Genomic DNA, 14,910 nt, shown 5'->3' on the forward strand with positions numbered 1-14,910 from the left:
GTGGGGGTGCAAAATGGCTCAGCCACTGCCCAAACTTCAGAAGACAGTTTGGCAGTTCTTACAAAATTAAACATTTGTTGTTATTCAAACAGTCATCTCCAACTCTTTGCAACTCCATGGACTGCAGCATGCCAGGCTTCTCTGTCCCCCACTGTCTCCTGGAGTCTGCTCAAACTCATGTCCATTGAGTTAAGTGATGTCATCTAACCATCTCCTCCTCTGAAATTAAACATCCTCTGACCACATGATCCAGTAGTTGCGCTTCATGCTATACACCCAAAGGAGATAAAAAATTTATGTCCACACAAAAATCTGCTCATGGATGTTTTTATCAGCTGTCTTCACAATTGCTAAAACTTGGAAGCAACCAAAATGTCCTTCAGTAGGTGAATGGATGGTAGGTAAAACATGGTGCATGCAGACAATGGAATATTATTCACCACTAAAAAGAAATGAGCTATTAAACTGGGAAAAGACACAGAAGAAACTTAAATGCACGTAAGTGAAAGAAGTCAATCTGTAAAGGCTGCATACTATATGATTCCAACTATATGATACTGTGGAAAAGGCAAAACTGTGAAGCCAATCAAAAGATCAGTGGTTGCCAGGGGTTGTGAGCAGAGAGGTATGAATAGATGGAGCACAGAAGATTGTAGGCAGTGAAACTGCTCTGTCTGTAATGTTCTGTAATGTCTGCTGCTCTGTAACGATGGAGACGTGTCATTGGACACTCTGGCCCAAACTCATGGAATGGACAATACTGAGAGAGAACTCTAAAGTAAACCATGGACTTTGGTGATTATAATGTCAGCGTAGGGTTTCCCTGGTGGCTCAGTGGTAAAGAATCTGCCTGCCAATGCAGTTCAATCCCTGAGTCAGAAATATCCCCACGAGAAGGAATGACAACCCACTCCAGTACTCTTTCCTGGGAAATCCCATGGACAGAGGAGCCTGGCAGGCTACAGTCCCCAGGGTCACAAAGAGTCAGACACGACTGAGCAACTAAACAACAACACAGTGTGTCAGTCTAGATTTGTCACGATCGGTTATAACAAGTGTGCCTCTTGTTGGGGGCGGGGTGGGGGACATGCTGATAATGGGGGAGGCTGTGGACGGGGGAGCAGGGGGCATATGAGAAATCTCTGTTCCTACCTCTCAATTTTGCTGTGAACCTAAAACTCCTCTGAGAAATGAAGTCTTAAAAAAAAAAAAAAAAAGGAGGCGAGAGGACTCTTCTCCACCGGGGAGGGCCCGGCGGGGCTGTGGAATGGCTTTGCAGCTGCCGCTAATTCTAACCATGTGCAGCGTGCTGGGAGGGCGGGCCAGCCACTTCATTACTTCGTGCTTAAGGAAATGCCTCCCAGCTCTGCACTTGCCTTTTTAAATTTCACAACCACTAAATCCACTCCCAGCATTTGTTTTTTATAGCGAATGAAAGTAGAGCGAGGGCTCTGCAACCGAGACCTTCTAGAGAGCTAGTCTGTGAGCAGCATGAGACAACCAGGGTCCGGGGGACCCCCAGCCTCCCAGCTACCAAACTGCCTCTCCAAACAGACCTAGGCCCATCCACAGTCAGCCGAGCTGGGGTTAGAAAAATTCCTCCCATAATAAAGCCTGAGTCCTCTTTTTTTCTTTTTTGGCTACACTAGGTCTTTATTGCTGGGTGCAGGCTTTCTCTAGTTGTGGCAAGCGGGCTTCTCTCTAGTTGCGGTTCCCGGGTTTCTCACTGTGGTGGTTTCTTTTACTGTGGAGGCTCTAGGGCGTGCAGGCCTCAGTGGTTGCAGCACGCAAGCTCAGTAGTTGTGGTGCCTGGGCTTTGTTGCCTCAGAGCATGTGGAATCTTCCTGGACCAGAGATTGAACCCATGTCCCCTGCATTGGCAGGCGGATTCTTAACCACTGGACCACCAGGGAAGTCCAAAGCCTGAGTCCTTTAATCCGTGAAACGAACTTAAGAGCACCCCACTGGGGACGAGACCAATGTAGGTTTAAATTCTAACTATGCCACTTGTAAGCGGGCACCAGTGACATCCGCTACAACCCCAGACCCCCAGGCCACAGTACTGCCTGCTGGCTTCTCCTCTGTGAGTTTCTGGGGGGCTTTTTCTTCTGTTTGGTTTTAGTTCTCCCAGCACTAGGCTCAGTGCCCAGCCCATAGCTAACATACAGTGGAAGCCTCTGGGCCTTTGGTAACTCACAAGGTGGGAAGAGGAAATGAGATGGTGGAGGAAAAGGGTCCTGGGGATGTGAACTCTGGGCTCGGGAAGACTGCCTTTTGGAGACAGAAGGGCCATCCCTAAAATTGGGCCACTTGGCTGTCCTGCCTTCTGCTATGGACAACACCAGCCTGGGCCACTGTCCCCCAAGCAAAGTTCAGATCAGAGGGCAGGTGGGGATATGGCCCCCTAGGCTTGACCTTTATATGACCTGTGACATCACAAAACTCCCTATGATCGCTACCTGACCCTCCGCCAAAGGCTGGACACAGATTACGTGATCTAATCCTCACAGCAGCCCCTAGGGCAGGGACGCCGATCCCTATGTTACATATAAGGAGTTTGACCCTCAAGGCCCGGCCCCCGGCAAAGCAGCCCAGCTGGGCCAGGACAAGAGCCAGCACCTGAACCCTGTCCTCCCGGATAACCCCAAGCTCTTGCTTTCACCAGATCATTTGTGGGCTTTTCTGCCTTTCCATCCCACATGGAAACCCACCTTTATGGAAACCAACTAAGTGTCCCGGAAACCACCTGCCCAGGACCCTCCCAGGGGTTTGCATGAATGACTGATGAATTACCATCAGTCCAGATCTGCAGGATGGCCCAGGGGAGAGAGCCCCAGCCTCAGCAGCAGGGCCTGGGTGCAGAGGCTGGTCCAGCCGTGGAGCAGCCCAAATAAGAGTGGCAGCTTATAGCACTGTTTCCTGGGCCTGGCCCATGGACTGGCAGTTCTGCAAGTTGTGAACTTCCTTCAGTTTAATTTTTTTTTTTTTTTTGCTGGGTATCCATCTTTTTTTAATTTAATTTTTTTTAATTGGAGGTTAATTGCTTTACAGTATTGTATTGGTTTCTGCCATATATCAACATCAATCAGCCATAAGTATTTTTAAGATTTCTTTTTTTGATGTGAGCCGTTTCTAAAGTCTTTATTCAATTTGTTACAATCTTGTTCCTGTTTTATGTTTTAGTTCTTTGGCCAAGAGGTATTTGGGGTCCTAGCTCCCTGACCAGGAATGGAACACACACACCCCTGCATTGGAAGGTGAACTTTTAACCACTGGACAACCAGCAAAGTCCTTTGGTTTTGTGTGTGTGTGCGCACGTGCGTGTGTGTGTGTGTGTGTGTGTGTGTGTGTGTGTGTGTTAGTCACTCAGTCATGTCCAACTCTGTGACCCTATGGATTGTAGCCCACCAGGCTCCTCTGCCCATGGGATTCTCCAGGCAAGAATACTGGAGTGAGTTGCCATGCCCTTCTCCAGGGCCTTTGGTTTTAAATAGAGTAAAAAAGGAAAGGGATCTTGCAGGTATTCAGCCCCCTGGCCCAGCACTAAAGATCAACTCTGCCAAGTGCTCAGCTTTCCAAGCTTTGTTCTCACCGTCCCTTCTGGCAGCCACATCTCCTACCTGCAGAGGAGGCTCACACCAACCCCCATCCCTTCCAACTCTGTTGCCTCTTCCTCTCACTCGACAGAACTCCTCTGAGCCTTCCCTGATCAAGGGACTGAGATGCCCAGAAGAGTCAAACACGGCTCCTACCACAAAGGAGGTCAATGTCAAGGGCTTCTCAGGCTATAATGCAACCTAACGATGAAACCAGCTATCTGCCCAGCTTCTCTCCTGACCCTGCTGCCTTCCTGGCATGAAAGGTAGAGAGACTGTGCCAGATGACAATGAGAAATGAAAGGAGAGGGAAACCCAACTCAGGTTAGACATCTGCAATTCAGGAAACTGAGGGGGAAGAGGGCATCACAAGAAAATGTACATCTGGAACTAGGATTGCTCTCTAAGATAGAGGAGGGGGACCCCCTGGAGAAGCTGCAGGCTCCATGAGGACTTGGGAGGAGTATCAGCTGGGCCCCTTGAAGGCCATCCCCCTGGAGCTGTCCACCTCTAGAAACCACGCTGGCCCATAGTGTCATTAGAGTAAGGCTCTCAGAAGGGAGCCCTCCCACACCATGGATGGGAGTGTAAATTGGTGCAACCGCTATGGAGAACAGTATGGAAGCTCCTTAAAGGACTAAAAATAGACTTGCCATGTGAGTCAGTAATCCCATTCCTGGGCATATATCCAGAGAAAGCTCTAATTCAAAAAGATATGTGCATCAGTGTTCAGTGAAGCACTGTTTACAATAGCCAAGACATGGAAGCAATGAAAACGACCATCCACAGATGAATATGGCGTGTGTGCGTGCCTGCTGTTGTTCAGTTGCTAAGTCACCAAGTCATGTCTGACTCTTGAGACCCCATGGACTGTGGCCCACCAGGCTCCTTTCTCCATGGGATTCCCCAGGCAAGAATACTGGAGTGAGTTGCCATTGCCTTCTCCAGGGGATCTTCCTGACCCAGGGATGGAACCTGAGTCTCCTGCATTGGCAGGCAGAGTCTTCACTGCTGAGCCCCTGAGGGAGCTCATATATATAGTAATGTATAGGAATATTACTCAGCCATAGTAAAGAGTGAAAAAATGCCGTTCGCAGCATCACGGATGGACCTAGAGATTATCATACTAAATGAAGCAAGTCAGAGAAAGACAAATACCATATGATATCATTTATATGTGGAATCTAAAATATGATACAGATGAACTTATTTACAAAATAGAAAACAGACTCACAGTCATAGAAAACAAACTTCTGGTTACCAAAGGAAAAGGAGGGGGAAAGGATAAATTAGGAGATCAGGATTAGCAGATCAAACTGCTATATGTGAAACAGGTAAACAATAAGGACCTACTGGATAGCACAGGGAACTTTATTCAGTATCTTGTAATATCTATAATGAGAAAGAACATGAAAAAAAATACATATATATGTATAGCTGAATCATTTTGCTGTACACCAGAAAATAACACGACATTGTAAACCAACTATACTCAACTTAAAAATTAATTAATTTTTAAAGAGTGAGGCTCCCAGATTCCAAACATAGCCAGAAGCTACTGCTCAAGGAGGATATGGAAGCCAGACGGCAAAGAGCCCCACCCACAGACCCAGGCTATAGGAGGTCCCTCCAGGCCCCCACAGCAGCGCCCTTCCTCACTGAGTGTGCTGTCCTCTGGGCCAAGGAAGCTTCACTCACCTGAATCTCTGCCCCAACTCACTGTCCCAATACCTGAGGCCCTGGGCTGCCCTGCCGACCACTTAGCTCCGAGCCTGCTGGCAAGTCCATTCTCCCCAGGACTGACTGGGCCCCTGGAGATTCACCCCAGATCCTCAGGTATTTGAAGGGTCGCGATGAACAGAGCTTGGACTCGATAGGTGGAATGTTCGATGAGATCCCCTTCCATTGAGAGAGCCAGGGTTGTTGGAAGAGAAGGGAGGCAGGCTGCAGGCCTGGAGTGTTCACTGTACTCTGGCCTCAAGCCCCTTAAACAGAAAGGAAAAAAGGAAAAATCAGAGGAAAGACAATTTGCACAGCCTTCCCTGTCCCTCCTCCCCGACTTTCACTCCCCACCACCTCGGGCAGGTACACAGCATGACTGCCGCTTGCCAGCACTTGCTAAGCAACCAGGAGCTATTGGGCTGTTTCTCTCAGTTCCCTCTGGTTGCTATGGAAGCTGTTTGAGAAAACCTCTCCTGCCAACCTCCAAGGCTTTTTCATCAGAGCCTGGTGGAGAGCGCCTTGCCAGTCAGGCTGGGCAGCAGAGCTCAGAGGACAGGGTGGAGGGTGGGGCCAGAGGCTACAGGACTGCAGGCAGCCCTGTCAGTCCACCCTGGCCCCAGACCAGGTCCCCAGGCCCTATCTGACAAACACATCCCTCCCCAAAGGGATCCTGTCTCGTATGCCATCCTCTTTGCCTTCTTGCTTCTGGCCTGACTGTCTGTCCCTGGTCGCAGTGGCTGTGCCCCGAGGGTGTCAGATCCTCTACCCAGAAGCCATGGGAAGATGAGGAAGACCCATCCCCTGTCGAGCCTCAAGATGAAATCCCTACAAGCCCTCGTTTCTGTGCTGCTAAGATGAGCAACCTCCCAGCGCATCACTGGGTGAAGGCCGCCTCCATCTCCTCTCCTGTGTTATTAATGAGCCCCTTCTGCCAGCTGAGCTGGGTGAGAGCCAAGGTGTTCATCCCACTGCAGGGCTTCAGGGGACCTGGAGTTCTGGAAGGCAGCACCCCATCTCCTCAAGAGGAAAGCGAGCGCCTGCTGCCAAAGGGACCAGGTATTCCACAAAGGATCGGCCTAGGAGGACAGGGAGGCTGAGACGTGTGAGCTTGTTGCCTGTGCCTTCTTCCACCCATGCTGGGAGGGAGGCATGGGAGCATAGGATTCAGGGAGGGTCCAGGAGTGCCTGCCCCCAGTTTGAGTAGCAGCTCTACCTGCTGGCTCTGTGATCCCAGGTGAGGGCCTCCGTGTCTCGGAGCCTCTGTTTGTTCCGCCTCAAAATGGCAATAACAGTTCCCACCTGGTGTTGCCGGGAGGGTGAAATGGAGAGATGCCCCACCCAGAGGGGGCACCCCATCCGTGCCGATGACCCCTTCGCGAGCTCTGTACCTCAGGGGTGTCTGCAGTTGTGGATGGTGAAAATCAGAGCAGCCAGTGACCCGGAGTGCGAATCAAGCCTGATCTCTTGATCTGTTCAATTAGAATGTGTGTTCGCACACAAGCCTGCTCTTTATCTGTTCAGCTAGAGTGTGTGCTCACACAGTCTGTGAGACTTGTTCCCTTCCCACCTAATCTCGCTGCACCAGAGAGAGCCTGGGCAAAGTGATGTCCAGTGAGTATTTGTGGTGGCGCTAGAGGTAAAGAACCCGCCTACCAAAGCAGGTAGACATAAGAGACCCGAGTTCGATCCCTGGGTTGGGAAAATCCCCTGGAGAAGGACAAGGCCACCCACTCCAGTTTCTTGCCTGGAGAATCCCATGGACAGAGGAGCCTGGTGGGCTACAGTCCATAGGGTCACACAGAGTTGGACACGACTGAAGCGACTTAGCAAGCATGAAAGTACGTACACAGAGTGAAGGTCATCTCAGAACCCAGGACAGGAGCCCTTCCACTCTGGGTTTTCATGCTCAGATCCCCAAAGGCAAAGATTCTTGTTATAAAGGATGAAATTTTTTAAAAGACAAGAAATAGTCCTGCGGACCCATTTCTGAACACAGAATTACTCAAGTGAATAAAACAGCAAACAGGAAATCAAGAATAGAGTCAAAAGAGGCAAAGCCAAGTAATATCAGGCTTTGGGCATCAGTTTGGGGCTCCCTGTCAGCACCCCAAGGATAGTCCCAGCATGAGGACAGATGACCCCACATTCATCACACCCCATCCTCTTCTTGGTTCATTGTGATCTTGGCCAAAGGCACCTGTTGAGGATCCATTTTTTTCCTTCTCAAAAGAAGAATCAGAATCGTCATCTGAGAGAAGGAAAGCATGCTCATTAAAAAAAAAAAAAACTCCAATAAGTGCAAAGTGGTTCGATTAAAAGAACAAAAAAGTGATTGCAACTGATTTCTGGAAAGTCAGAGTTTATTGTTAAAATTTTGCTTTGAATTTGAGACTGAAAAGCTTCAAGGGGAAAAACTATAATGAATACAGGCTTTAAAGGGTTTCTTCATTTTTGAGGAAACAACTCAGCCTCCTTTTCTCAGATCCTAAGAAACACAGTTTGAAAAAAAAAAATGTTAAGACCCAACCTCACATTCCCAAGAATCTTAGACTTTCAAAGTTGGAAAAACCTCAAAGTCCAAAACTTCAGCCAATCTTTCAGTTCTCCTTGAAGTGATGAGAACAGGGGCTTTGAATTCAGACAGGACTGGGTTCAAATACCCAATTTGGGCTTCCCTGGTGGCTCAGATAGTAAAGAATCAACCAGCAATGCAGGAGATCCTGGTTCAATCGCTGGATCAAGAAGATCCCCTTGAAAAGGGAATGGCAACCCACTCCAGTATTCTTGCCTGGAGAATCCCCATGGACAGAGGAGCTTGCCAGGCTACAGTCCATGGGGTCACAAGGAGTCGTTCATGACTGAAGTGACTTAGTACGCACACACAAGGAAAGAACTACCTGGTCCAGGCACTCTCCTGGGTGCTTTCATATTTGAGCAGCTAAAGAATGTGTCGCATGTCAGGTTAGCAGAGCTGGGATTGCATTTCCCAGAATTCTCCTCCCTACAGGCTTCAGATTTCAGACTGGCTACAGAAAATATTTGCAGGAGACCTGGAAGGCGAGTGTGAACCCCCAGCCATTCTGTGATGCTCTGAAGGCAGTGGGGCCAGACACTGATGCTGCTCCCACGCTTTGTCACTGATCTGCGTGTCCGCCTTTGTGGCCTGGGGCGGCAGCCACACCTGCCCTTCCGGCCTCTAGCAGTCCCAGGCCAGATGTACATGCTGTCGTGTGGGGAAGGACACCAACTAACCCTTCAGGTCGCCTGTGTGGCTGAGGACGGAGCGGTGACGGTGAGAAGAGGACCCAGCTTTCCTGCTGGTTCCAGTTTGGCCTTATCCTCTCTTATGTCATGTCCATCCCTCCTTGCCCTGCTGAGGACAAGACCAGCACACAGAATGCTTGACCAGCTCCCACAGTTACATAAAGTCTAACTCTTACTTTTAAAAATTTCTCATTCTATTTTGTTTACCGTGGTTCTGTTTTTTAAAGGAACTCCTAACGTAACTGATACAGTTAGTACAAGGTTATGCTAAGAAGGTAGCTTCTGGAACTTACCACTAAGTGCCTCAGTTTCTTCATCTGTGAAATGGGAGTAAGTACTGACTTCCTAATTGTGAGGTTTAAATGACTTAGTATGTGTAGGTCGCTTAGTTAGTGTTTATCACCTCATTGAGCAGTCTTATTACCATCATTTCATACTGTCTTTACAAATCTACAGTGAGATAAGGAATATTGTTCTACTCATGATTCAGACAGAGAGATTCAGAAAGTTTCCATGACTTACCCAAGGTCACTCAGATGGAAAGTGAGAGAGCTGGCATTCCATCTCAGGTCAATTTGTTTCCAGACTGTTCTCAGCAGGGGCTTCCCTGGTGGCTCAGAGGTTAAAGCGTCTGCCTGGAATGCGGCAGACCCGGGTCGATTGCTGGGTCGGGAAGATCCCCTGGAGAAGGAAATGGCAACCCACTCCAGTACTCTTGCCTGGAGAATCCCATGGAGGAGCCTGGTGGACTACAGTCCATGGGGTCGCAAAGACTCGCAAAGAGTCGGACACGACTGAGCAATTTCACTTTCACTTCCTATTCTCAGCAGAAGTTTCTCCCTCCTGTCTCCTTCCTCTAATCCATATGGAATGGTGTCTCTTTGGAAAGCTTCCAAGCCTCTCCTCTCATAACAACTCTTAGTCATTTTAATCAAGAATGAAAATACTCTGTCTTTAGACAGATTCAAAGATTTTACGGAAAAGAGAAGTTTCTCCTCAATAATGAATCCTTTTCTGAACACTGTAATCCTTTTCTGTTCTCACATGACTGATTTTGATTTTCAATTAATCCACAATTATGTATCAGCACTATTGTCTGTCCAACATTGTGCTGTTGGAGAAACAGGTGTAGTGGTCTAGTGGGGAACCTACAGGACTTGAAATTGGAAGATCTCGACTTGCCCATTCCCTCTGCAGTTTCCACTCTGAAAACACAGTGATAAGGAAGAAAAGTTAGGACCAACCTAGATAGCATATTCAAAAGCAGAGACATTACTTTGCCAACAAAGGTTCGTCTAGTCAAGGCTATGGTTTTTCCAATGGTCATGTATGGATGTGAGAGTTGGACTGTGAAGAACGCTGAGCGCCGAAGAATTGATGCTTTTGAACTGTGGTGTTGGAGAAGACTCTTGAGAGTCCCTGGGACTGCAAGGAGATCCAACCAGTCCATTCTGAAGGAGATCAGCCCTGGGATTTCTTTGGAAGGAATGATGCTAAAGCTGAAATTCTAGTACTTTGGCCACCTCATGCGAAGAGTTGACTCATTGGAAAAGAGTCTGATGCCGGGAGGGATTGGGGGCAGGAGGAGAAGGGGACGACAGAGGATGAGATAGCTGGATGGCATCACTGACTCCATGGACGTGAGTCTGAGTGAACTCCGGGAGTTGGTGATAGACAGGGAGGCCTGGCGGGCTGCGATTCATGTGGTCACAAAGAGTCAGACACGACCGAGCTACTGAACTGAACTGAACTGATAAGAGGGAAAAACATCACAGGGCATGGAATCTATTCTCTGGAAGAGACACGAGCACATCGATGGAAGAAAAGTTTGGGTGAGGGTCCAAAAGAGACCATGAGGGCGCACTGAAAGGATCACAGAGGTAAACACCAGGGACTGGTCTGAGTATATCAGCTCCATCCTCATGACAACCCTGTATGGTGCTCTTATTATAAACTCATTTTTTAATATATTTTATAAAGAAGAAAACCAAGTGCAGGGAAGTTATGTGCCCAAAACAACACACACTTAATAAGCAGTGAAACCAAGAGTTAACTCCCAGGAGTCTAGGCTCAGAGGGTGTAGTCTTAACTTCGCAGTCACACCTGCCTCTCAATGAGTGGAAATAAACAGGTGAGGCTGGGAGTGCTGGGGGGAGACACACCCAGCAGGCAAACAGGAAACTGGGCGCCCAAGGGACTTAAAAGGACAAAGTCATGAATGAGACCGTGGGAGACAGGGAGCACTGTGTTGAGGGGTTCAATCTCATACGGGTGGCACCATGTATTTGTAGAGTTGACAGCTGGGTCAGTCTATCTGAATGAGGTTATTACTTAAAAAAAATTTTTATTGGTGTTTAGTTGCTTTACAATATGTTAGTTTCTGCTGTACTAACAGAAAAGTTAGTGAATCAGCTATGTGTGGTGCTGTGCTTAGTCACTGAGTCATGTCCGATTCTTCGTGACCCAATGGACTGCAGCCCACCAAGCTCCTCTATCCGTAGGGATTCTCCAGGCAAGAATACTGGAGTAGGTTGCCATGCCCTCCTCCAGGGGATCTTCCCAATCCAGGGACTGAACCCAGACTCCCACATTGCAGGTACATTCTTTACCGTCTGAGCCACCAGGGAAGCCCATGAATACTGGAGTGAGTAGCCTATCCCTTCTCCAGGGAATCTTCCCAACCCAGGAATCAAACCAGGGTCTCCTGAACTGCAGGTGGATTCTTTACCAGCTGAGATACCAGGGAAGCCCGTGAATCAGCTATCAGTTCAGTTCAGTCACTCAGTCATGTCCGACTCTTTGCGACCCCATGGACTGCAGCTTGCCAGGCTTCCCTGTCCATCATCAACTCCCGGAGCTTACTCAAACATCTGATTTCGGTACTGACCATCTGGTGATGTCCATCTGTGGCGTCTTCTCTTGTGTTGTTGGAAGAGGGTATTTGCTATGAGCAGTGTGTTCTCTTGGCAAAACTCTGGTAGCCTGTGCCCTGCTTCATTCTGTACCCCGAGGCCAATTTTGCCTGTTACTCCAGGTATCTCTTGACTTCCTACTTTTGCATTCTAGTCCCCTATAATGAAAAGGACATCTTTTTTGGGTGTTAGTTCTAGAAGGTTTTGTAGGTCTTCACAGAACCGTTCAACTTCAGCTTCTTCAGCATTACTAGTTGGGGCATAGACTTGGATTATCATGATATTGAATGGCTTGCCTTGGAAATGAACAGAGAATAGGATCAGCTATACGTATACATATATGTCCTCTTTGTTACCACAGAGTATTGAGTAAAGTTACCTGTGCTACACAGTAGGTTCTCGTTAGTTATCTATTTTATACATAGTAGTGTATACATTTCAGTCCCAATCTCCCATTTCACCCCACCCCTCCTTCCCCTTTGGGGTCCATACATTTGTTCTCTACATCTGTGTCTCTATTTCTGCTTCACAATAGATTCATCTGTTGGAATAAAATCATTTTTGAAGCACTGTCAATCAGCTCCGTGGTGGTATGCCAGAGGCCTACACATCTGCCCCAACCTCCCAACTGTGGAATAATGGCAGTGCTGATGGGTGGGGCACGTGGTCATAGTGGCCATCAGACTGGAATGTATCTCAGGGCTGAGACTCCTGGTCTAAGAGCTTGGAGTTCTCATATTGGCCCCAGCTGCTTGTGACGGGGGGTGAATGACCTCCTTACTCTGAGCTATAGCTTCTCCAAGAGTAAAACGCAGTGGTAAATAGTGTCCTGCTTTCTTCCCTAGGCTACTCAGAGGCTCAAGGTGACCTGGGTGACAAGTGTTAGATGCATATCGGTAAGGGGTGGGGATGATGATGTTTCCATAGTTGTACAAAAAAACAAAACACTAACATCTTTTGCCAGATAGAATGAAAATGATTGAAAAAATAAACTAGTATTTTTGACAAGCCATACTCCATTGAAAAGAAATTTTAAGAGAAAAGCCTTGAACAACAAAGCCTCCCAGACAAGTCCCAGCTTGGCAGTATGCCAACTCTGAGATCCTAAGACCAGCCTTGGAAGCCATTAGTGATACTATGTCTGTGCTTATAGTCACAATTGCCCTGCACTGGAGAGTCATTTTTTTCTAAATAATCAAATTGATGTTTTTATACCACTACCAGATAAAACTGGTATGTGTCTCTTTTCTTTCCTTTCCACTCACCCTCCATCATCACCATTGCTGAACTGTAGAGACTTGAGGTGTCTCACTATAGCCAGAAGAATGAGAAGAAGGCAAGGCAAATGGTCCAAAGTTACACCCAGGGCCAGAGAAAGCCACTAAGGACATAAGGGCCACAGTGGACTGAGTCTGACATGTATTAAATTCAACTGAGCAAAATTTATGCAGGTCACAATGAAAATGCTCAAGTATCTGATGGGGGCTCTTCCCAAGGCTCACCATCTAGTTGAAAACACAAGATAAACTATTGTTCAGTGGTTAAGTCATGTCTCACTCTTTGCGACCCCATGGACTGCAGCACACTAGGCTTCCCTGTCCTTCACTGTCTCCTGGAGTTTGCTCAAAGTCATATCCATTGAGTCGGTGATGCCATCTAACCATCTCATCCTCTGTTGCTCCCTTCTCCTCCTGCCCTCAATCTTTCCAAGCATCAGGGTCTTTTTCAATGAGTCAGTTCTTCACATCAGGTGGTCAAAGTATTGGGGATTCAGCTTCAGCATTAGTCCTTCCAATGAATAAATGAATAAGATAAACTATGACAACACTATATTTACATTATACTTGCAAAGAATCCTAGGGAAACTGCAGGTGATTCCTACTACACGGAGGTGATTTGGAGGGCTCTTGGAAAAACAACCAAAAGACAGTAACATTGGAGCTGAACTTTAAACATGAACTTCACTGGTGGCTCAGATGGTAAAGAATCTGCCTGCAATGCAGGAGACCTGGGTTCAATCCCTGGGTGGGGAAGATCTCCTGGAGAGGGGAACAGCAACCCACTCCAGTATTCTTGCCCAGAGAATTCCATGGACAGAGGAACCTGGTGGGCTACAGTCCCTGCGGTTGCAAAGATTCAGACATGACTGAGTGACTAACACTTTCACTTTCACACTTAAACATGGAGGCCACATGTATCACTGAAGTAAGGGACAGTTGAGGGGATCCCAGGCTGAGTAAAGAGTATGAGTCAAGGCCTGCAGGCCTGGGTGTGCATGAAATGCTTCCGTGAAAGCAAGTGAAATATGTATGATTTGTACAGGGGTGAGAGTGAATGGTATATAAGTTAGGAATGATTATGTTATGCTGCAGTGACAAACATTCCCCAGATCTCAGTTGTTTATAAGATCAAGAATTGGAGAGGCTGCATGTCCATCCCTATCTGCTGTAGTTCTCCATGTCATCCTCACTCCAGGACCTTCACAGGAAGCAGAGCAACTGCCTAGACCTGCCTGTCCACTCTAGTAGGAGTAGTCACTTGAGGCTATGTAATTTTCAGTGGACACAAGGGGCTAGTGGCTACCGTACTGGACAGCATAGATATTACTGAACATTTCCGTCATTGCAGAAACTTCTCCTGGATGCCTGGTCTAGAAAAGGGGTTTACAAACTACGGTCCATGAGCCAAACCCAACCGGTTGCTTGTTTTTATAAATAAAGTTTTATTGCAACACAGTCATGCTCATTCACTTGTGGATTACCTATGATTGCCTTCACGTGGCAATGGCAGAGCTGAGAAGCACCACAGAGATCATAGAGCCCGCAAAGCTGAACGCATTTATAGAAAAAGTTTGTTGACACCTGGTTTAGATCACTCTCCCAGTTGTCATAGCAGAAGGTAAAAGCACTCCAGCCCATATGTACCTCTGCTCACAATTTACCCGGAAAAACTAGTTGTTTGCCTCCAGCCAACCACAAGGGAACCGGGAAGTGCAATATTTACCATTTGCCCAGAAGTGGGGAAAAACTAGAAACACTTGGCACATTGGGACAGCCACAGGGGGACAGGGCTGCACATAAGGCAGAAAGTAAACTTAGAGTAAAGGGCCCCAAGGTTTGAATGTTACGCTGCGGGCGACGGAGCATTGGCAGGGGAAAGGTCTGGCTCCATGAAGCAAATCAGTGCTGGGGACAGCTGGAAATTGATGGGAGTGATCAATATTGGCACAGAGGACAGCAGGACAGAAATGAGAGGAAGAGCTCAAGAGAGACGCGATGACTCCAGCTTTAGACACTCTCACAGGTGACTGGGTCGTAGCCCATTCCCAAGGCAGCAGAATAATGACAGCAAACATTTATACAATCACTTCCTGTGTGCCAGGCACTATTTTGACCATTTAGTATATTTTGCCACCT

The sequence above is a fragment of the Bubalus kerabau genome, chromosome 11 (assembly GCF_029407905.1).
Source record: "Bubalus kerabau isolate K-KA32 ecotype Philippines breed swamp buffalo chromosome 11, PCC_UOA_SB_1v2, whole genome shotgun sequence".
NCBI lineage: Eukaryota > Metazoa > Chordata > Mammalia > Artiodactyla > Bovidae > Bubalus > Bubalus kerabau.